Raw genomic sequence first — 10,048 nt, 5'->3', positions numbered from 1 at the left:
GACATCAAATAATGTGTGTCAAATAATGTGTGTCACAATTATTAGCACCCCTGGTGTCAATACTTTGTACAACCCCCTTTTGCCAACAAAACAAGGTCTGGGGACTGAGATGGCCATGGGAGGAGCTTGATTTTGTGTCTGGTGAATCATTTCTGTGTAGATTTGGCAATATGTTTAGGGTCATTGTCTTGCTGAAAGACCCAGTGACGACCCATCTTCAGCTTTCGGGCAGAGGGCAACAGATTTTGATTTAAAATGTCCTGGTATTTCAAAGCATTCATGATGCCATGAACCCTAACAAGGTTCTCCACAGCATCACTGACCCACCCCCATACTTCACAGTGGGTATGAGGTGCTTTTCACCATGCGCATCTTTCGTGGCACGCCAGACCCACTTAGAGTGTTTGTTGGCAAAAAGCTCAATCTTGGTCTCATCTGACCAAAGCACACGTCCCAGGCTTCAACTGGGCCCGTGTGCTTTGTTTACATATGTATATGTATTTATATGTGTGTGTCTCTATGTATATCGCGGAAAACACTCAGGTTCCACACAAATTCCACTCTGAGACCAAGCTGTTAATGGCCACAGCCGGACTATATGGGGATTTTTTTGGGGTGAAACACGGTATTATAACAAGGGTCACAATGCAGAAATGGCAGACATCAAGGAGTGGTCGAGTTTTTTTTTTTTTTCCCAAAATACTTACCCTTTTAAACCCCCCCCAATTTTTCTTTGTTTGGATCGATTATTTATCATCTTAAATATCAGGGAAAATGTGACAGTAACAAAAAAATACAATTAAGCGATTATTATGAGGTAGATATTCGTGACCTATTTACAGACATTATTTTTTTCATTGTGAAGTAATTTGTTTAAAAGTTTAAAATATGCGAGTGAATCATTTTTTTAAAGTCTTTTTTTTTTTTTTTAACTAAATATTCGACATCAATTAATGATTCTAAGCTAAAAATGATAGACATTTCAAATAATAAATATTTAATTACTTACCCTCTTTTTATGGCTGGTTTGAAACAAAAGCAGTTGTGCTGTGTCTGTAAATGGGGGTCTCCGGGGTAAAACAAACAAATTAAAAATAGTTCGGGGGCTTATTGCGCCATGAAACTGCTACTGCAGCATAAAGACATACAGTATTGTTCTATCAAACACAACAATTCTTTTGGCTTAAAATACAGTAGTTTACTGTATATAAAAGAGGGGTGCAAGAGCAGAACGGCTTTTTCAGCCTTGTCTGTGTTTTCCGCTATATATATATTTTCCTCCTTGTTTTATAGACTTAGTTTGACAGACTTAGTTTGACCTGAAACACGAAGAAATGACGTTTAACAAATATTTTCTGCATAACTAGGACGTAAAATCTGAAATTTTGAATATAGTCTCTAATTTTAGCAAAACCAAACTTTTCATTTAGTTTGGACCCAAGCAACACAAATAAAAATGATTTCAAGCCAGGAACAGTCTTTTGTTTTTTTCCCCGTAACATGGTGTTATCCCTCTGGAAAAGCCTACAAAGTACTTTACTATATAAAATATGTTTCGATATCATTTCGTTTTGCATAGATAAACTTTAGCTTTAATGATTACTTCATGTTACTAATTTATTATTGAAAAATAACTTTTTAAAAAAACATCTGCAAATTGTATTTTGATGTCGCTAATTTTATTTTATACAATTTTTTTAAGATGAAGCTATGCACATTATTAAAAAAAAACTGATTGTTAAAATTAAATGTAAAATTTTTAGTGTTTCAATTATAGCATACTTTATATTATTTAAAATTCAACTGCATTGTAAATTTGCATTGGATGTGCTTTTTTTGTGATTAGTTTTTTTTCTCTTGAGATGAGTTGATTGATTATAATATTCTAAACTGATTTTGCTGAGGTTTGATGAGCTAAATCAGGTTAAATAATATTCATAAGACCTCAAGTTGTTAAGAAATATGTTTATATCAACTCTTGTTGTAATTTAAGAGGAGGCTAGTACATAAAAATTCTCATCCCTTCACACAAGTGATATATTGACTCCCAATGCCACAAAAAGTCTCTTATACAAGCAGCACATAGAGCGACTTTTTGCCTGTGAGGTCACCAGGAGATGATACATGTTCTCCACATCATACGGGGTTTCATTATTACACACTTCAATTGAGGGAACTTCATTCATGAGATTAATAGAACGTCAACTAAGAGCAGAAAAGCAGTAGTAGAGAGCTATCACTAGAGGGCAGTAGCAAAGCATCAGAAAGCTCTTTAATTGATGTGGTTGAGAGAAACAGAATTGCTATTTTATCAGCAATGGAAAATCATTTTTTTTATTTCTGGTTTCACCAAGGTAAGCTACAGCAGTATGTGCGACCTGTAATACAAAACAATTTGTTCCTTTGCAAAACTTGGAATGAAAATAAAATTGTAGCTGTCTAGACAGATTTTCCAATCACTGTCTGCTTTGTACATATATTATCTGCAAAAACCACTATGCTGATGTTAGCTCATTAGCCATTTCCATCAAGATCATAAACTTAAAGAGAAATTAAGGAAACACAGTGTCATACGGGGTCTAATTTACAGTGCCTTGCAAAAGTATTCGGCCCCCTCGAATCTTGCAACCTTTCGCCACATTTCAGGCTTCAACCATAAAGATATGAAATTTAATTTTTTTGTCAAGAATCAACAACAAGTGGGACACAATCGTGAAGTGGAACAACATTTATTGGATAATTTAAACTTTTTTAACAAATAAAAAACTGAAAAGTGGGGCGTGCAATATTATTCGGCCCCCTTGCGTTAATACTTTGTAACGCCACCTTTTGCTCCAATTACAGCTGCAAGTCGCTTGGGGTATGTTTCTATCAGTTTTGCACATCGAGAAACTGGCATTCTTGCCCATTCTTCCTTGCAAAACAGCTCGAGCTCAGTGAGGTTGGATGGAGAGTGTTTGTGAACAGCAGTCTTCAGCTCTTTCCACAGATTCTCGATTGGATTCAGGTCTGGACTTTGACTTGGCCATTCTAACACCTGGATATGTTTATTTTTGAAGCATTCCATTGTAGATTTGGCTTTATGTTTTGGATCATTGTCCTGTTGGAAGATAAATCTCAGTCCCAGTCTCAGGTCTTGTGCAGATACCAACAGGTTTTCTTCCAGAATGTTCCTGTATTTGGCTGCAAACATCTTCCCGTCAATTTTAACCATCTTCCCTGTCCCTGCTGTAGAAAAGCAGGCCCAAACCATGGTGCTGCCACCACCATGTTTGACAGTGGGGATGGTGTGTTCAGGGTGATGAGCTGTGTTGCTTTTACGCCAAACATATCGTTTTGCATTGTGGCCAAAAAGTTCAATTTTGGTTTCATCTGACCAGAGCACCTTCTTCCACATGTTTGGTGTGTCTCCCAGGTGGCTTGTGGCAAACTTTAAACGAGACTTTTTATGGATATCTTTGAGAAATGGCTTTCTTCTTGCCACTCTTCCATAAAGGCCAGATTTGTGCAGCGTACGACTGATTGTTGTCCTATGGACAGACTCTCCCACCTCAGCTGTAGATCTCTGCAGTTCATCCAGAGTGATCCTGGGCCTCTTGGCTGCATCTCTGATTAGTTTTCTCCTTGTTTGAGAAGAAAGTTTGGAAGGATGGCCGGGTCTTGGTAGATTTGCAGTGGTCTGATGCTCCTTCCATTTCAATATGATGGCTTGCACAGTGCTCCTTGAGATGTTTAAAGCTTGGGAAATCTTTTTGTATCCAAATCCGGCTTTAAACTTCTCCACAACAGTATCTCGGACCTGCCTGGTGTGTTCCTTGGTTTTCATAATGCTCTCTGCACTTTAAACAGAACTGTGAGACTATCACAGAGCAGGTGCATTTATAAGGAGACTTGATTACACACAGGTGGATTGTATTTATCATCATTGGTCATTTAGGACAACATTGGATCATTCAGAGATCCTCACTGAACTTCTGGAGTGAGTTAGCTGCACTGAAAGTAAAGGGGCCGAATAATAATGCACGCCCCACTTTTCAGTTTTTTATTTGTTAAAAAAGTTGAAAGTATCCAATAAATGTTGTTCCACTTCACGATTGTGTCCCACTTGTTGTTGATTCTTGACAAAAAAATTACATTTCATATCTTTATGTTTGAAGCCTGAAATGTGGCGAAAGGTTGCAAGATTCAAGGGGGCCGAATACTTTTGCAAGCGGGGCCGGATGTATGGGTGGGCCGGGGTGGGCACGGCCCACCCAGACGTGAGTCGTGCCCACCCAATCAAAATGTCGGTGTTCTGTTATGCATAAAATATTGATGGGTTTTGTGATTGAATACCTTGAGTTGTATTGCTTTTATTACGTCCTTTTAGCATCATCTAGTGGATGCCTTAATTTACTGCATCTCATGCGCACCTCATTTGAAAGAAACTGCAACACGGAAGTGACTTTGTTCAGTAGGGACTCACACGACGATGGGCGCAGTCAGTTCGCGCCATCTCTGACCATTTTGCCTTGAATTTGAGTTTGCATCGCCGGTATGTATTGTTTAAATGTGTTTAAAAACGAAAATATGTGAACTGTGTGTACTTCAGTGCAAAAAAAGTGAGACAGATTCACTTAGCATGAAACTTGTGATATGCTAATTACCCACGAGTTAGAGGGTCGGCGTTTTGGGCGCTCTGCCAATTGTTTATTCATATTTTCATATGCAGTTTGCTACAGATAGGGCAGTACATATGCGATTTAATATACTGTGCATATTTTGATTGTGTTGTTTTGTCTGTTTTCTTTAGTTTCACCCTTTTGAGTGTTAATAAACCTGCTTAGACAGAGCCACGTCTGCAGAGTCGTTGATACGAGAAAGGTGTTCATAGCCACGACTATCGTGACGGCACAGTCAGGAATATCTATTGTAGCGTCGCACTGGATATAGAGAACGCACGGAGAGCTGGTGTCACCTACTTTTTTATTGCAGGATTAACGGTTACTGTTGGCCGTAACCACGCCGAACAAGCTATGACCAAAACAAGCTGTTTTTCCAAACTTGTTCGTTATCCGCGCGCTTCCGCTCTCTCCTCCAGACACATTCTCGCAGTCGGACATCCGGGCATTTTTGACGTCACCAGCCACAACAAAGCATCGCCATATTGAAATGGGGCAAAACACGAGTCACAAGCAGTTGCTCTGTCGTGCATTGTAGTACAAACGCGTTGAACTTTTGTCTTATTTGCGGTCTTTTTTTCCGTCGGAATGACTAAAAGTTGCCGTGTTGCGGGTTGTAACACAAGGAAGAGTTCGGAGCCGCATTTGAAGTTCTTCATTCTTCCTCGTGAGAAGAAAAGGACTAGCAAATGGCTGAAAGCAATCAATCGAGGAACAGTAAAAGAAGATGGTTCCGTGGACCATTCTCGCCAGTGGGAACCTAAATCCAGGCACATTTACATTTGCAGTCGACATTTTATTACTGGTGAGTAAACTTTAATCGATTTTTTTTTTGCCCCAATTAGCTGCTAGGATTCGATAGAGTAGGCAGTGGTTAATATTACCGTAACCGACAACTCGCAAAGCGTTATTGGTCTTTTGCCGTGAACTGCTCTGACCGGTCAATTAGTATATTATTGGCCTGGTGGGAATTGGTTATTTTGCTGTGACACGTTCACGGCTAAATAACGCTTGGAGGCGAATTACCGGTTACGGCAGAAATAATGACTTCGTATATACGACCAGTTTTCTTAGTTCCACACAGTAAATATTCCACGTAATTCATAAAGGTCAACTTACTGGGTGACTTTATGAGGTAGTTGTAGATGTTTCCGAACTCCACTGCAGGCAATTCCTTTGGATTGTTTATCCAGCTATCAGCTGCGACTTTGTATGGGCAGATTTGCAGGCCAATACATGCAAATTTTAAGTTGTATGGCCTCCTTGCGTCTGTCGGCAGTGACTCGTGATAATAATAAGTTATGTTTAAGACGTTTTTATGAAAAAAAGAGGCAAAACATTGCTGAAATATGAATGTCAGACAACGTTACCTGTATGGCCTCCATCTCAAAATGGCGACACGTTGCCATGCGAGATGACGTCATCGTGACATCACACCGACTGCGAGAATAAGTAGATAGATGAATGAAGAAAAAATAAATAAATAAACCCCCCCAAAAATTAATGCAGCCTCAACGGGACACAAGCCAGTGTCCCACTTGCGCTGGTCCCAAGCCCAGAGAAATGCAGAGGGTAAAAAAAAGCCTGCATTGGGGGCGCCCCCTCAAGATTTCTTAGTGCCCACTCTGGTGGGTAAACCTAGATCCGGGCCTGTTTGCAAGGCACTGTACTCACAAAAACCAGCACAAACAGATGTGAAATATGAGCTACCTCGGCAGAACCTGCAAAACCGGTACAAAGTGTATTTTCGATGCAATTAGATGTGGTGGAACTGAGCGAGCACTGAGGAAATGAGCTCACATTTATTTCCTTCCTTTAACGTGCCCCTTTGCTCCCGTCTGTACAATTCAAGCCGGCAGTTGGTCTATGTTCAAACCTTACAAAGGCTAGACTAGAATTTGTCAAACTGCATGTCGACAAGCCACAAAGCTTGTGTGAGAATGTCCTATCGACAGACCAGACTAAAGTGGCATAGCTGTTGTGTCTGTAAAATATTCTCACGATGAATGTCTCAACTACAGTATATCCTTATCCTGAACGTAAATCTCACTTTTCCATTAAAAGTAGTTTCTGTCAGTTACCTTTAAAGGTTGCAAGGCAACACTGACTCGTTAACATCATATGCTGATACAGTGGTACCTCTACTTGAGTAGATGTTTCAATTTGGATTTTACAGTATGATGACGTGCACAGGCGTGATGGTGATATCGTTGATATCGCAACCCAACGTGAGTACTGACAGGATGTGAGTCTATTAAATTGTGCCTGCATGTATGAGATTATGAGCATGTTTTCGAATAATATAAGGCGGAAAACACAGACAAGGCTGAAAAAGCAGATTCTGCTCATGCACCACTCTTTTAAATAAACTGCTGTATTTTAGGCCAAAAGAACCGTTGTGTTTGATAGAACAATATGTCTATATGCTGCCATAGTATTTTCGTGGCGCAATAAGCCCCCAAACTATTTTTGATTTGTCTGTTTTTCCCTGGAGACCCCCGTTTACATACACCACGAAACTGCTTTTGTTTCAACCCAGCCATAAAAACAAGGGAAGTAATTAAATATTTACTATTTGAAGTGTCAATCATTTTTAGCTCAGAATCATTAATTGATGTCGAATATTTAGTTTAAAAATAAAAAAATGACTTTATAATATTATTCATCGCATATTTTAAACTTTTAAACAAATTACGTTACAATGAAAAAAATAGTGAATCTGTAAATAGGTCACAGATATCTACCTCATAACTATCGCTTAATTGTAATTTTTTTGTTACTGTCGCATTTTCCCCAATATTTTAGATGATAAATAATCGATCGAAACAAAGAAAGATTGGGGGGGGGGGGGGGGGGGGAGAAAACGTTTAAAAGGGTAAATATTTGAAAAAGAAAATCTTGACCACTCCTAGATGTCTGCCATTTCTGCATTGCGACCCTTGTTATAATACTGTGTTTCATCCATAAAATCCCCAAAAAGTCCGGCTGTGGCCATTCAAAGCTGTGTCTTGACACTCGGTGAGACATGCTACACAGAGTTTTTGGATTGAAACAAGGTTAAGTACGCCATAATATCTCATTAAAATCATGGTATCTTTAATTATTCTCTCTCATGCTCTCACCTCGAGTTAGGGTTTCGAGATTTGATTTTTTTTTTTCAAAATATGCCCTCCCTTTTAAAATTTTTCTTCCCTCAGAAAATTTGGATTTGAAGCTTTCCAATGATATATCACACATGCATATAGGACAATTTTGAAATTTGGCCAAATTGAGTGTCTCAGAGCAGAACTTCAAGTCACCTGAGTGTTTTCCGCCATAAACAATTAGGTACAGTATTATTATCAAGTATTACTAAATATTGCTTAAAAAAAATCCCTCAAACACATCACATACCCAAACTGTCGTATAAAGGTCGCAAATCAACACATGTATGGTTAGCTTGTGCATGTACTGCGCATGCACCACTCAATCCTGTCGGTACTCACATTGGGCTGCGACAGTCTGAGCCAAATAAGCACAAGGATCCTCGTGCTTTTGAGCCTTTTTAAGCCCACGGACAAATTACATTGGTAACCAGTGTTGGGAATAACGCCATTATAAATAACACCGTTACATAACGGCGTTATTTTTTCAGTAACGGGGTAATCTAACAAATTATTTTTTCCGCTGTTACAACGCTGTTACCTTTACTGACGGTCAAAAGCGGTGCGTTACTTACTTTGAATAAATTGAAGAAACTACCAGCCGTAGTGAGTCTACTCTGCTCTGTTTATTTGTCATCCAAGACGGGGTGCGTTCAGGGTCATGGCAATGAAAATAGTAAACACACATAGCCTACCTTTGCAAGAACGATGGAGCTGCCGTTTGATACGGTCATAATGTTCAGGTCCTGCACCCATCCGCAGCAAAGCTGTTCGTAGCTTTGTAGCTATTTGTAATTTGGGATCACTGATGAGTTTAGTAACATACACCAAACAATAAATACAGCAGAATGTCCATTTCGCGTAACTGTGGAAGCCCGTCGACATCTTTACTCCATTTGTCTTCGGCTTGCTCGTAAGGGTCAACATTGTCCACATCCTTAAGTTTGATCACATATCTGTTCTTCGCCTTAGTAACGAGATTGCCTTGCCTTTAACTGGCAAGTTAAAGTTTAATGTCCCGCGAGCCACACCTGCTTCCAATATGGCTGCGTTGTTGTCAAATCTCACGTGATCCCCCATTCTTTGACGTAAACGCTCCAGCCTAATAGGGCACATACTACAGAGCCGGTGTTTTCACTCACAAACCGTGCGGCAAACACACACACGCAAAACAGATGCAGAGGGATATGATGTCAGAGCATTCAGAGGAAAATTTGTCCTTTACGAGGTGGAGATATGAACACTATTTCAAGTTGGTCGAAATTAAAGGAAAGAACGTGTATGTAAAGTGTAATTTTTGTCCTGGGGCAAAACTTTTGTTGACATCTGTGGTAAGCAATTCAAATCTGTTTATTTTTGTTGCACTTCAAATGTAGGATAAATCTGTTGCTGGTGAGGTGCAATATATATTACAAGGTTCTTTCACACAACTACCTGTCTGTTCTTCTCTATTCAACTGACTCGAATACTGCTCAGAAAATTTCAAATTCTTTGACATACAACAACTTCTTTTTAAAGTAACGGAAATAGCTACTTTCCCTGGTAACTAGTTACATTTTGGAAGTAGTAGTGAGTAGCTATAACTAATTACTTTTTTAAAGTAACGTGCCCAACACTGTTGGTAACACATTAGAGCATAGGTCTCCTCGCAATTTTGTGTCAGGAAAAGTGAGCCAGGCGATAGGCACCATCAGTCTCGTGAAAGAGGACATTGCCTCACTCGAAAGGTTATTTTCTTTGCATTTTGTTCTATTATCTACTTCATTACAGGTATTAACGGTTAGGTTAGGTACTGTATATGGAATGATTCAAATGTGTTTGGCTGTTGTTTTATTCGGGTTATACCCCAATTATAAAATTTAATACTGGGTGTCAGTAGTGCTTGGAACGGATTAGGGCATTTACATGTATAACACGTCCCTATTTATGAAATTTTCGGGTTAAGAGACTACTTCCAGAACCACTTAATGTCGTAAGTAGAGGTACCACTGTATATAATATAATATAATATAATATAATATAATATAATATAATATAATATAATAATTTCACACATACGGTGGGGCAAATAAGTATTTAGTCAATCACTAATTGTGCAAGTTCTCCCACTTGAAAATATTAGAGAGGCCTGTAATTGTCAACATGGGTAAACCTCAACCATGAGAGACAGACTGTGGAAATAAAAAACAGAAAATCACATTGTTTGATTTTTAAAGAATTTATTTCCAAATTAGAGTGGAAAAT

This window comes from Corythoichthys intestinalis, chromosome 16, assembly GCF_030265065.1.
Source record: "Corythoichthys intestinalis isolate RoL2023-P3 chromosome 16, ASM3026506v1, whole genome shotgun sequence".
In the NCBI taxonomy this organism is placed as follows: domain Eukaryota; kingdom Metazoa; phylum Chordata; class Actinopteri; order Syngnathiformes; family Syngnathidae; genus Corythoichthys; species Corythoichthys intestinalis.
The sequence above is the reverse complement of the archived record's forward strand: the minus strand, read 5'-3'. Positions refer to the sequence as shown.